We start from the raw sequence: 11,945 nt of genomic DNA on the forward strand, positions 1-11,945 counted from the left end.
ACTCCCTGGCAGATGGGGGCTGGAGGGTGCCTGAGGGGTCTGGTTCCAGGAAAGCCTCCAGTATGCAAAGCGTGCCCACAGGCAGGCAGGCAGGAGACTGATGGAGTTCCCCCTGCGAAAGAGCAGGGCGAAATAGTTTCTATCTCTTCTGACAGCTTTTTTTTTTTTTTTTTTTTTTTTTTTTTGACTTTGAGAAAACATAATTACTCTGTAGTTTTCCTAACTGAGCCTCCTGTTTGTATAGGAACTGAGAGGGAAACCTGGGATTTGGAGCCAAACTTTTATTTCTGGAGTGGTAGAAAGCCAAAATCCCGATGGCAGGAATGTGTGCATATCTGAAATACTTACAACCCTTGCGCAAACTTTCTTAAAAGGTTAGAATTTGGCTCAGGAGTCAGTGAAATGCAAGTTTTACAGACTCCTAATGCATGCCGATCCCTGCTTCCAGCCCCAAGGGATTTGTTGGGTGTTACTCTGTGTCTTTGGGGGGAGTGGGGGAGTGTTGACCATGGCAGACAAGGAGGAAATAACCTAGCTAAGGCCACAAGAGTCAATGAAAAGGCCGTAGTTAGCTGGTCAGACTATCTATCATCCACTGGGGTGTTTTAGCAGGGCCACTGCACCATGTACGCAGCCTAACCCTGGTGCAAGTGCTGCCTCCAGCCTCCTACACCACAAAAAGCCAGGCAGTTTCTCTTCCATCATCCCCCGCTGTTTTACTGTATCAGCCCAGCTTAGCTCAGGCAATTAAATCACTGAAAATATTCACATTGATTTCTGCCGGGAAGGTGTCAGGTGCTGCGTGGGGAGGTTCGTGGCAGATTTCCACACCCAGCTCAGATGTGTTCTTGTGGCTGGGGTGTCTCTGCGCTGAAACCTGCCTCGGCCAACAGAGACCTGTCACGCTGGTGTGGAGGTCTCTGGCCAGCTGCTAACAGGAAGATGCCCATGCTGCTGTTGGCATGATTTGTCCCCTTGTTTCATTATTTTCCTTCCCTACTCTGACCTATTATTAACGGACCCACCTTCTACCTAGTGTTTCTGTTTCCCCTGATATATTTGTAAAGGCCTCTTATTCTCCTTAATCCCTTTGGCTATAATTAACTCATTCTGCATTTTTGCTGCCCTTATCTTTTCCCTGCAAGCCTTAACTGACTGAATATTCTTGTTTGGTTGCCTCCCTGTTTTCCATTTCCACTAAAGGTTTTCTTTTTAATCCTTAGATCTCTGAGTGGGCTTTGCACACTCTTATTTCTTGCATGTTTCTTCTTTATTTACTCTTCTTTTTCTCTCTCACTTTAGTTTTTGCGCCATGTAAGAATCCCATCTTCCATACACCCAGATAGATTTCAGGACGGTCTCATGTGGCACGTTACTTGCTCTATTTCTTAATTCCTCTCAATGTATTCGCCTTTTTCCTTTGGCACTACACCATTCTTTTGCAATATTGAATTTGTCCTTCTCACTCTGGAGATTCCCACATTCTCAAGCAGTTCCCTTCTTTCACCCAACACCTTTTGTTCTACAGGAAATGTGGAAAGTAAAAATTACGTCTCGTTTTATTTTGTGTAAGGTTTATTTTTGACCCAGTAGTGCCCCAAAATTAGTAGGACTGAACGTGGGCTCTGCTCTATAAGGAAGGTGATCTCAAATCTCAGTGCCAAAACTGCCTGTAGAGTTTGGGTCTTTATAACATCCCAGTTTTTCTTCCTCTGTGGGAGGAGGAAATGTGCAGCACATGGTGCAGTTCCAGTGTATTTACCTCAGGGAAAGGTGCCAGAGAGGTGAGAGAGCGCACAGGGGATGGTGGAGGCCTGTCTGCCATCACAGGCCTGAGGCAGCCTACTCTAGCCACCATTTTAGGCTGGAGAAGAAGAGGACCTTGGCCACGCTCTTGCTGCTTGACCCACTCCTATCCCCTGCATCAGGAATGAGCATGGTGAGAGGAAAGCTTTGCTGCTAACAAAGAGCCATAAACAGAAGTAATGCCTGCAGCCGTGCTTTTCCTCCTGCAAACCCCACGTGGGCACCCTGAGGAGCAGCTGCCAGCCATGCAGGTACGCTGTGTGCAATTTGGTGGCTGGGAATGGTGGTGGACAGTCCTTCTTTTGTCACCCTTTTTGTGGAAATGGGGTATAAAAGAGACCCCTTGGCAGAGAGTTGCAGGTGAACTTGTCCCAAATGGCGGGACATGCCTCATCCAGAGTGGGCAACCAGCTAATTGTGGTTTGATGAGGGAAGAAGGAAAACCAAACTGACCGTTTTTACCCCGCTACCAGCTCCCTTTGTCCTCCCTGACATCTTCCCATGGCCTGAGCCTCCATGGAGGCAAAGGCCATGCTGCTTGGACAGCAGGATGGCAGCAGGGAGAAAGGAGTTTCATGAGGGGCAGTGGGCGGCTGCCCTTTTCCTGAGGGTCTCCCTCCCTGGTGTCAGGCAAGTCCCAAAGGAGATAGGGAACAGCTGCCTGCCTATGCTAAGTCCATTTTATGGTCTACGCCTTGGCCCCCAGCATCACTCTTGGCAGCAGCCACCTATGTTATTAGCACCCTTTGCTCTCCTCCAGCCTCAGGTTCTGCTGCTCTGACACTGCGGTTCAGCAGGGCAGGGCATGGGAGGAAAGGAGGAAGAACTGGGGGGGCTGCTTTACAGGGAGGAGAAAAAAAAAAAGAAAAAAGAGAAAAGGCAGTCATTTGGGGCCTGGGCATGGTGGTGGTTTCACCGCTTCCGTTGCCTGATCCACCTTGTCAGACACGCATGAGGAGACTTCTGAGAAACAGCCCTGGGCCGGCCCCGAGCACTTCAGCATAACTGTGCACACGTGTGTGCAAACACCCCTGCACGCATGCTCCCATGCTGGAAGGAGCCCACAAGGCCAGGCTGCTCCCCAGCACACGCACACGCCTGCACACCTACCACCCTCCTTCCACAAAAGAGGTTTCTTTCATTTCCTGCGAGAGGAGGAGGTGGGAGAAAGGGAACTCGAAGGCTGCAAATTCCTCAGCCACATATCTCGCCTCCCTCTCCTTCCTTATGCTGCCTGCCAGCTCCATGTCCAGGCTCCGAGGCTCCCGCTTCCCATACAAATAGGCAAGGGTGGACAACTGTGGTGTGTTTTGTGTGTGTGTGTGTGTGTGTGTGTTGTGAGAAGTTTCTGTTGCTTAGGGAGGTAGTAGGGTGTAGTTGAAACATTTATGTGCTTTTTCTTTTTTTTTTTTTCCCCTCTGTCAGAGCCACCTCAGGACTGCTCTAGTTCTATAGGACTAAACTGCTGTTTGCCTGGTTTTGATGGGCATGCCTTATGCTGTGCTTATAGTATTTTTTCCCCTACACTGTCCCCTTCTTGTCCCTGGCCAACACCAGGAGGCTTGTCTTCATGCATATTGACAATTACCTTGTGCTAGAGCAAGTCTTTTCCAAACCCTCAGATACCCAAATGTGGCATTTCAAAGGGCTGTTGCTGTCAAGCACCCAGCTTGTCACAAAACTGTGAGCTAGGGCCGCTAAAGCAGCAGGGGGTACCCAGGTGTGTTAGGTTCATCCTCAACTCTCCTGAACCTGAATTACTTTCCCTTGTGAGTAATGAAGACAAGCATGCAGGAGACAGAATGTAGCCCTGATGGTTTCACAGTTATTTGGTGCTTGCAGGCTTTCCCTTATTTCTACAGGGGAGGTAGTATTGCTTCTCCTGTGTCATAGGTGATGACATTAAGGTATAGTGGGTAAGGTCTTAACTTTTTCCAGAGCTGCAACAAAGCAACTTATTTCAGCCAGCCCAGGGCTTCCAGGGCCTGTTCAGAGCATCTCGGTGCTGTGGTTCAGGTAGAGGTGCTGATGGTGTAGGAGGGAGTCCGGCTGGCACTCCTATTTCTTTGCCTGACACTGCCTGCATAAACAAATAGTATCAATCAGAAACTCTGCCTGAAAGGCAAGTAGGTTTGGTCTTCATCTAAGTAGGGGAAATCCTGTGCACAGAGATTTCAGGACCTGGTGGCTGGAGTGCAGAACACATGGAGAGAAAGTCCGCTTTTGCAGAATGTTTCCCAAGGCATCCAAGGACTCTCACAAAGCCACAAAGCTTGCCCTAAAACCACAGCTGCATCAAAAGAGGAAGAGTCCACAGCAGAACTCGGAGCATATTAAACCTTGCAAAATAGGTCTCTTTCTGTGGTGGGAGGTATGTGTATAAATACATACGTAGACATACATGAAGGAAAGAGCTGGGTTTGTTCAGCACTGCAGCTAAAAGTGAAAGCAGCCTGCAGGAACGCTAGGCAGGGCGGTGATTTCAGGCAGGGTTGGGTTGTGCAGCAGAGTAGCCCACCTTGATGGCTCCACAAGGAGAATGACCAGTCTCCCCAGGCCCTCTACACACTGTCATGCAGCAGAAGTAAGGGAATATGTCTGGTTTGTGAGCCACAGAGGCACATTCAGCAAGAACGTAAATGCAGGAGTGAGACATTGCTAAGAGTGCATCAAGAAGGAGGGTACAAATGAAGAGATGTCCAACTGGTGCAGCACGCGTAGGCCAAAAGGGACATAATTGCCATGAGGCACCAAGGAAGAACACAAGGTTAAAAAAAAAAATAAAAGGAGACTTAAAATGGGAGCCTCTCTAGCACACTGGTACAATCTCCATTCCTGTCAGTCCTTACACAACAGAGTGCAGTTGCTGTTGAGTTCGGAGTTGTGCAGGCTCCCATGAAGGCAGTGTTCAAGGCTGGCCCCGGTGAGACTTCACCTGAGGTGGCTGCATTCCTGTGCATTGAGTCAGGAGCTCATGGTTAACTCTTTCGAGGTTGCAGGACATTTGCCGAGCAGATGTGGGTCCCTCACGGACAGCTTTGCTGCAGCTGGAATGACACTGACCAAAAGGATCTCACCAAGGTGAGGAAATTCAAGGAGCTTGTGCCTGGACTGAATGCAGTGAGAGATGTTCCTTCATTTGGACAAACCTCTGGCCCGCAGTGTTGGTGCATTCTTTGTGAACGTGCCTGTGGCATGGTTTGCAGTCACAGCTGCATATTTTGGCTGCTGCACGTACCCAACCTCAAGCTTTCATTCTTCACCCCATTGCCACGACCCTCTGCAGGGGTGGTAAATCCTGCCTTAGCAGAGTGCACTGACCCACCTGGATAAGCAGGTGTACAGCCCATTCGAGGTCTCAGGACTCTGCACCTCCCAGGCCAGCAGAGTTATGTCCCGTGTCACTTCAGAAAGCACAGAAAAAGGAAATGCACTGGAGATCCCCACTGGTATTGTCTCAATTCTTGTGAGCACAAGGTCAGCAGAAGAAAGGCCACTCCGTGCTATGTGTGGACTGCAGGCAGACAGGCTCTGCTGGGCAAGTCACAAACCTCATTCCCCGGTCATCCAGGCCAAGGTTGTGGTTGGAGCTCCCTAACCTCCTTTAGCCTGCACACCCACTCTTTGTTCCCAGGGAGTCAGGACAGGGCTGGTGCAATCCTCAAGATGGAAGGACCGAGGGGTAGCTGAGACCAGGAGTTACAGTAAGTAGTGTTTCCTTCCCTGAGATTATTTGTGTCTCACCCTCCACTGGAGCAAAATTCACGTTCATATCCCTCGAAGTCAGCCTGCTGTGGAAGTGATGGAGAAAGAGATTAAAACAAGCAGATAATGCAGTGGGGAAGCATTTCTTTGCATCCTTCTGGGTAGAATCATTGTCTCTGTTCCCATCACTAGCAGGGACCAGCTGTGGTTTCTGGCAATGCCAGACACAGACATTGCCCCACAGGTTCCTTTCCCTTTCATTGTCCCTGTGGAGAACAGGACTCTTGTTAAAAAGCCTGTATGTATCATTGGGAGCCAGCTCTATTATCTTTCAGCCAGTGAAGCAAGATAGGCATACTCTCCCACAACCTAGGGATGCCCTATTATGATCTCTGACCAATGGGAGTATCTTTAATGGGATCAGAGCCTGCCCTTTTCCATATCCCAGTGGGACAACACCTGCCCACAAGAGAACAAAGAGGAAACCTGTTGTGATGGGAAAAAAAAACGTCATTTTCCCCAGAGAGGCAGCGAGGCTGTTTGATTAAGAGCATCTTTCTCCCACCAGCTGGTTTGTTAGCAAAGCAACCTTTATGCAAGAGAGAAAATCTTTGTGAAGCAAATGCCACGAGTCCAGTGTTATTCTCCCATATACATAATGAGAAATCTTGGTAAATCATTGCAGAAAAAAAAATGTAGAACCAAGTGGAAAAATATTTCTGCTTAAAATTTATATTTAAAATAGATTTTTTACAGGTAAATTCACAGCAATGTTTGAAATGTTGCAGCAAAGAAATCTTACTAGAAGCTTCATCTCTAGCTCATCCTTCTCAAAAGACCCACCAGTCACCCACTTCCATATATTTCTCTCCAGCCCCTGTGGAGACCCTGTCCCATGTGTGCACGGTGTCCCAGCAGTGCCTTTCATCTGCAGCAGTCCCAGACCTGGGTCAAGGAACCGGGATGGGACAAATGCAACCCACATTGCCACAGTGGTGCCTTCTTTTTTTCTGCACCTTCTTTTTCTCTGCCCATTTCTCAAATCAGAGACCATAGGGCTTGGGTGCTGGTGCTTATCTCATGATCTGCCCTGAGCAAAACTGGCTTGTGAGCATAGTTGCAGGCTCTAAGGGAGTCTGAAGAAAGTTATCTATGGCCCAGGGACCACTCTGTGTCCCGTGGTTCATTAGTTCTACCCAGAGTTGGAGTGGAAAGACTCGGGCATGGCTGGATGTGTTTGTGCATTGTAGTTTATTTGGGGTTTGGGGGAGTCTGGCAGAGGTGTAAACGTGAGCCAAACTTTATTCCAGTGGATGCGGCACGTAACAAGAAGTTCACCTTCAGTTAGAGAGGATCTTAATATGACCTTCTGTAAAAAAAAAAAAAAAAAAAAACGGGCATTGTTTTGAATTGTTAAACAGCTGCTGTGTTCCACCCCGCTAATGGTTGCAATTCAGTGGTGAATAGTATAAGCCTGAGATAAACAGCCGGTAAAATAATTTGGGATCTTTCCTTAGGGGGGGGCGGGGAAGCAGGCAAGTTACTCTACAAAAATAAATTATTATTCTCTCTTCCTAGGAAATGAAGTGTTCTCCTTTTCATCACCAAGTGGGCTGTCGCACAAGATCTCTTCCCGCCCTTCTGTGCTGGAAACAGCCCAACGCTGTTTGCGCCGCTCTTTTGCCACCTTCACCTTCCTAGGCAGCAAGAGGCAGTTTCCATTTGGGTTCGTGCATCTTCTCGATTCCCTCCAACCACCCCGGGCTTTTTCTCCATCTCATCCCACGTCTTCTTCAAAACAACCCTTCCCAAGCTGCTCATCCAGTGTTGTGCACAGGCACAGACACCGTCCCCTTTCTCCAAACAGCCGCGACTTGCCCAAAAGAGAAGCAAAACTTTTGCTAAACCACTCCCTCCCGCTGAACGCCGGGCGCCCACTCGGTACACGCTGTGTCTGCCTTTGCAGGGGCAGGACTGAAAAGCGCCGGGCCTTGGGTCTTGGCCTCCATCGGATGAACAATTTCCCGTTGAAGGTTACTCACTTCCTGTTTTCCGTATTTAGACAATCTGGGCCTATAGGGAGGCTTTGATTTGTTGTAAGCTTCAGCTGGTTTAAACGTTAAGTCGCAGGAGACCGAGGCGGGAGGAGGAGGGGAAAGGCCTGGAGACAAATTAGGGCCATTTAATACCATGACTGTGTTCTCTCACAGTTTTCTAGTGACCATTAGAGCATGTGAAAGGAAGGTCAGGGGCTGACAGCATGGGAGATGGAGTCAGGGCTGCTTCACAATGGGCTGGGGCGAGCGGCAGTGTGTGCGTGGGGCTGCGTAGCCGTCGGGAGCAGCTGGGCCACGCACGCCAATGACTAATTTCTCCAGTGTGTCACTTTTGCCACACACAGCTGTATGGAGAGGCCAGCAGCACTCCGACAACGACAGGGAGGAGCCTCTAACCTGCAGAGGAGAGCGCTGTGCCCTTTCTGGGTGCCTATCAGCACACACCACGTGCCGATGTTTGCTCAAACTTGCCCAGAAGTCTGCTAGGCTGGAGCGAGTCAGCACTCGTAGGCAGCTGACAGGGGCAGGTCACGTTTTTTTGGGGCCTGTTTTGCAGAGGGGAAACTGAGGCACGGAGTTCTGCAGCTTTGCTCGTTATCTGAAAGTGAGCATGGGAGGGATGGTGGTGAGTCCTGGTGGCAGCCGAGCAGCGGTCTGTCTCCTGAGATGTGCTTCGTCCTAATGAACGTGTTCCTGTGCTGGTGGGGTTTGTGCTCGGATAAAGAAAAACTCAGATAAAGGAAAAAAAAAAAAAAAGGACTGAAATGCAATGGGAAACGGTGAATGAATGTGAATTTTACGGCAAAATCCTACAGGGATTTTCAGGGGTACCTGGAAATCACTCCAGTGTATAACCTGCTGCTAAAAGCCAATGTGGGCAAGTGGGATTGAGTGAAAGAACCAGAGATAAATAGTCACAACCAAAATGCCAACCAAAAGAAGAACATAATGTTCTTCTGCTCTTGTGTCCCAAGGGAAGAAATCTGCCACATCCTCTCTGCCTGACAGAAAATGGGCGGGAGGACTTGAGCTCCAGAGGAAAATAGAATCAGTGAGGAAGACTCAGGTGAAGCACTGAAGAGTTATAGAGAAACAAGAGTCCACGTTCACACTCTGGTGTTGATAGGCCCAACTTCAAATGATTTACATGTGCCTTCGACCCTCCTGAGCCAGAGCCAGCTTTCCTCCAAGTAACTCCCCGCAGCCCTGAGTGCAGAACCACACAGAGAGATGTGGCATGTAGGCAGGTAGCTGTTTTCTCCTTGGCATTGCTGCATAGGCTGGGTTAACATTATACTTCCCTGATTCAGTTTTTATAGACCGAACAGTAGCAGTTCCCTCCCTCGGTGGTATGTAGAAGCCTTTCCCTTTCCCTGAAGGAGGGGTTAGTTCTCTATTGTGTTACTACCTGGTGGCTGCTTTTTTTTTTTTTTACTTTCTTTTTCTTTCAGTTTTTTCTTTTTTTTTTTTCCCTGTATCTCCTACCCTGCTACTGCATTTTGCTCAGCCAAGCTTTTGGCGTTCGGAAATGCAGCTGAGCGCAAATGCAGTGTAGTTCTTCCCGCAGCATCTCCCAAAAGTTTCATCTGGTGGGGCCCTCAACCTCCCAGCAGCACTTGGGTGCAATCTGAGCCCTGGGCTGAGGACAGCGCTGTGTCTTACCGGGACACATCAGATTGAATCAGGATTGACTGCAAAGCTGACACCACGGAGAATTGCACTCAACGCCATTCAAGCAAATGGTGCTTCTGAATCGGCACCGGCCGGCTGCCCCGATGCTGAGGTTTTGATCTGTTAGATCCAGAGCAGCCTGGTTTGCACTCATATCACCACGCTTAAAGAACAGTCACTTAATCTCACTTAGAAATGTTTACTCGTGAGGACCAGATGGCCCAGGGAGTTGGGCTAAACAAAGCATTTTACTTCTAGGTCACGCATTCTAATCCAGTCCAGGTTGGCAATAAATGAACATATTCACCTGATAGCCGCTTTTGGCTTAATTTTTGGTGTTTTTCAGGCTGGTTTCCAAGGGGAGATGTCACACCACAAAATCTCCCTCCGTGCCCTGCCACAGTTGGTCCTGATTTGACTGTCTCTGTGGAGAAGCTGAGGATCAAATGCTCCGTGGCGCCAGAGTGTTTTCTTTTGCAGCCTGCAGGTAAGGGGAAGTTGTCCTGTGTCTGGCTGTGTCGTGCCTGCTCTGCGGATGGGCAGGATTTCAGTTTGCAAAGCTGCCAATCCAATCCCCTCCACCACCATGAAATTCGTTTTAAAAATAGGGAAATGTTTAATTGCAGTTGACATACGGGCACTCTCTGCTATGAACTTTACACACAATTGCAGATAACAGTATCAAAATTAATGCCTGCTTCCCACTTGTCCTGCTATAAGCAATAAACGTTTGGCAAGTCAGTAAATAACAAAATTCTCATGTGGCCATCTACAGGTCACCAAGATACTTAAGAAGTTTGCGTTAATTATACCATGTTTGCCATCAAAGAGGGTCTATTAACCCTTTGAGCTGTTGTAGGAAAGCCGTGGAGTCATTTGGAAGTAAATAAATGAAATCTTGTCACTAAAAGTGCAATCTTTGCAAAAAAAACAAAAGGGTTTGAGGCAAAAACCTCACTAGACATCATGGAAAATAGGCTACCTTTTCAGCTTTCCTTTTATTTATTTTGTATTTTGACATCAAACACTCCCTGTAACCTAATCTTCTTGGCTTTTGATGTGGCTGTGGAGACATGACAATTAAGCACGGCTTAAAACAATAATCCCAACAACGGGAACCAAAGGCAAGTAATGTCAGGGTCCCCCCCTCACAGAAAGCCTGTTCCCCCTGTATCTGGTGGTAGTGAAAGGACCGTAAATCCCAATTTGTTGCCTCGGTATCTGCTGTGTGCTTACACTTTGCGTTGAACTTTACACACTTGCTCCATTTCCATTCCCTGCTGTTTGTTTTTCTTCCGCTATGCAAAATGTCTGGAGACAAACACGATACACACGTCGCAGAGAGATGGTTTGATCTTTCGCAGATTAGTGCCACCTGACAAACACGGGATTATTTGTTATCTGTGTTGCAGGAACCGCAGCTGACCCTGGTCAGAGGAGGCACGCTGCTCCCTGCGCTGGGGGGCTGCAGCACCCCCCCTGCCAAGCTGATGGATTGCGGCCCCGATTCTGTGAGCGGATCGAACTGACCCCATGAAAAGCCTGCAGAGGAGCAACTCCAAGGTAAACCCTACTCAAAGCCCGTACATGTAACGTGCAACCAAAGCAAATGGCTTAATTATTCTAAATTATTTGAAAATGGTGTGGTTAGTTCTCCGGTTCTCTCCTCCAAAAACTGACTCAGTCCGAGTTTAGTTATAACCCTGTTTTAAACCTGTCTGAGGATGAACATGTTTCTTCTTAAAGGAAGCTTGCACGGTATGCCATAAACTCTTTTCTTTTCTTTTTTTTTTTTTTTTTTTTAAAGGGTGTTTGCACTAAGCCTTGCTAAACAAGTTAGAGAGATGATTAACTCGTCTGAAATGATGGAGGAAGGTCTCATCCCGGCTGTGTGTGCTTTCTTCAACACATCTAGAGCTGCTGCAACTCCTTGTCATTTGCTAGCAGGGCTTGCAAAAAGGGCTGAAGAGGAGGCTGCACAGCCCTGTTTGCAAGAAGCAAAGAGAAGCAGTTCGAGAAAGGGCTGGAATTTGTACGTATTCGCTGAAAAAGGAACTATTTTTTTTTTTAAATGAGTAAGGAGTTATCCCCAGGCTGGCTTCCACAGAAGTGAGATGCAACTCCCACCGTGTCAAAGGAGGAAACCCGAGGTTCATTAGCAGTTTTCTAGAAAATATTGTTCTAGTAGCAGTGGTGCTCACCCCCGTGCATGGCAGCACAACTTGCAAGTCTCTTTCACTTTGCAAGGCCCCAAAGAGTTCCTCGCGTGGGTCACGCTTGGCCATGTGTTGAAAGCAACCACCAAGTTTTGGTCTTGGGAGCCCTGCCTGGTAAACCCTGCTCTCTGTCCTCATGTGCCAGACCGCACACACAGCCCCCACGTCTACACCCATCATCCCATTTCCAGAACAGCACAGGGCGGCTCCGGGCTGGCTGTCCCTCTTGCTCCTTTCGTGCCACGGATGATGCCAAATGGTAAGAAACAAGTTTTTAGGTTCATGATGTTGCCTCTTACGCTAGTGCAAGAGCCTACAGAGAACTTTGCCCAGTCTAACAAAGCTCAGGCTTGAAACCGATTAGGCAGCTGGATGCTTTTCCGTGCTTTTAAAAAATGTTTTTAATTGAAAAGTATTCCTCCAAGCACTTTAAAATAATGACAATAAAAACCTGTAGTCCAGCATCTGCAAAGTTGCTGCTGCCTTACGT

Source organism: Anas acuta, chromosome 11 (genome assembly GCF_963932015.1).
Source record: "Anas acuta chromosome 11, bAnaAcu1.1, whole genome shotgun sequence".
In the NCBI taxonomy this organism is placed as follows: domain Eukaryota; kingdom Metazoa; phylum Chordata; class Aves; order Anseriformes; family Anatidae; genus Anas; species Anas acuta.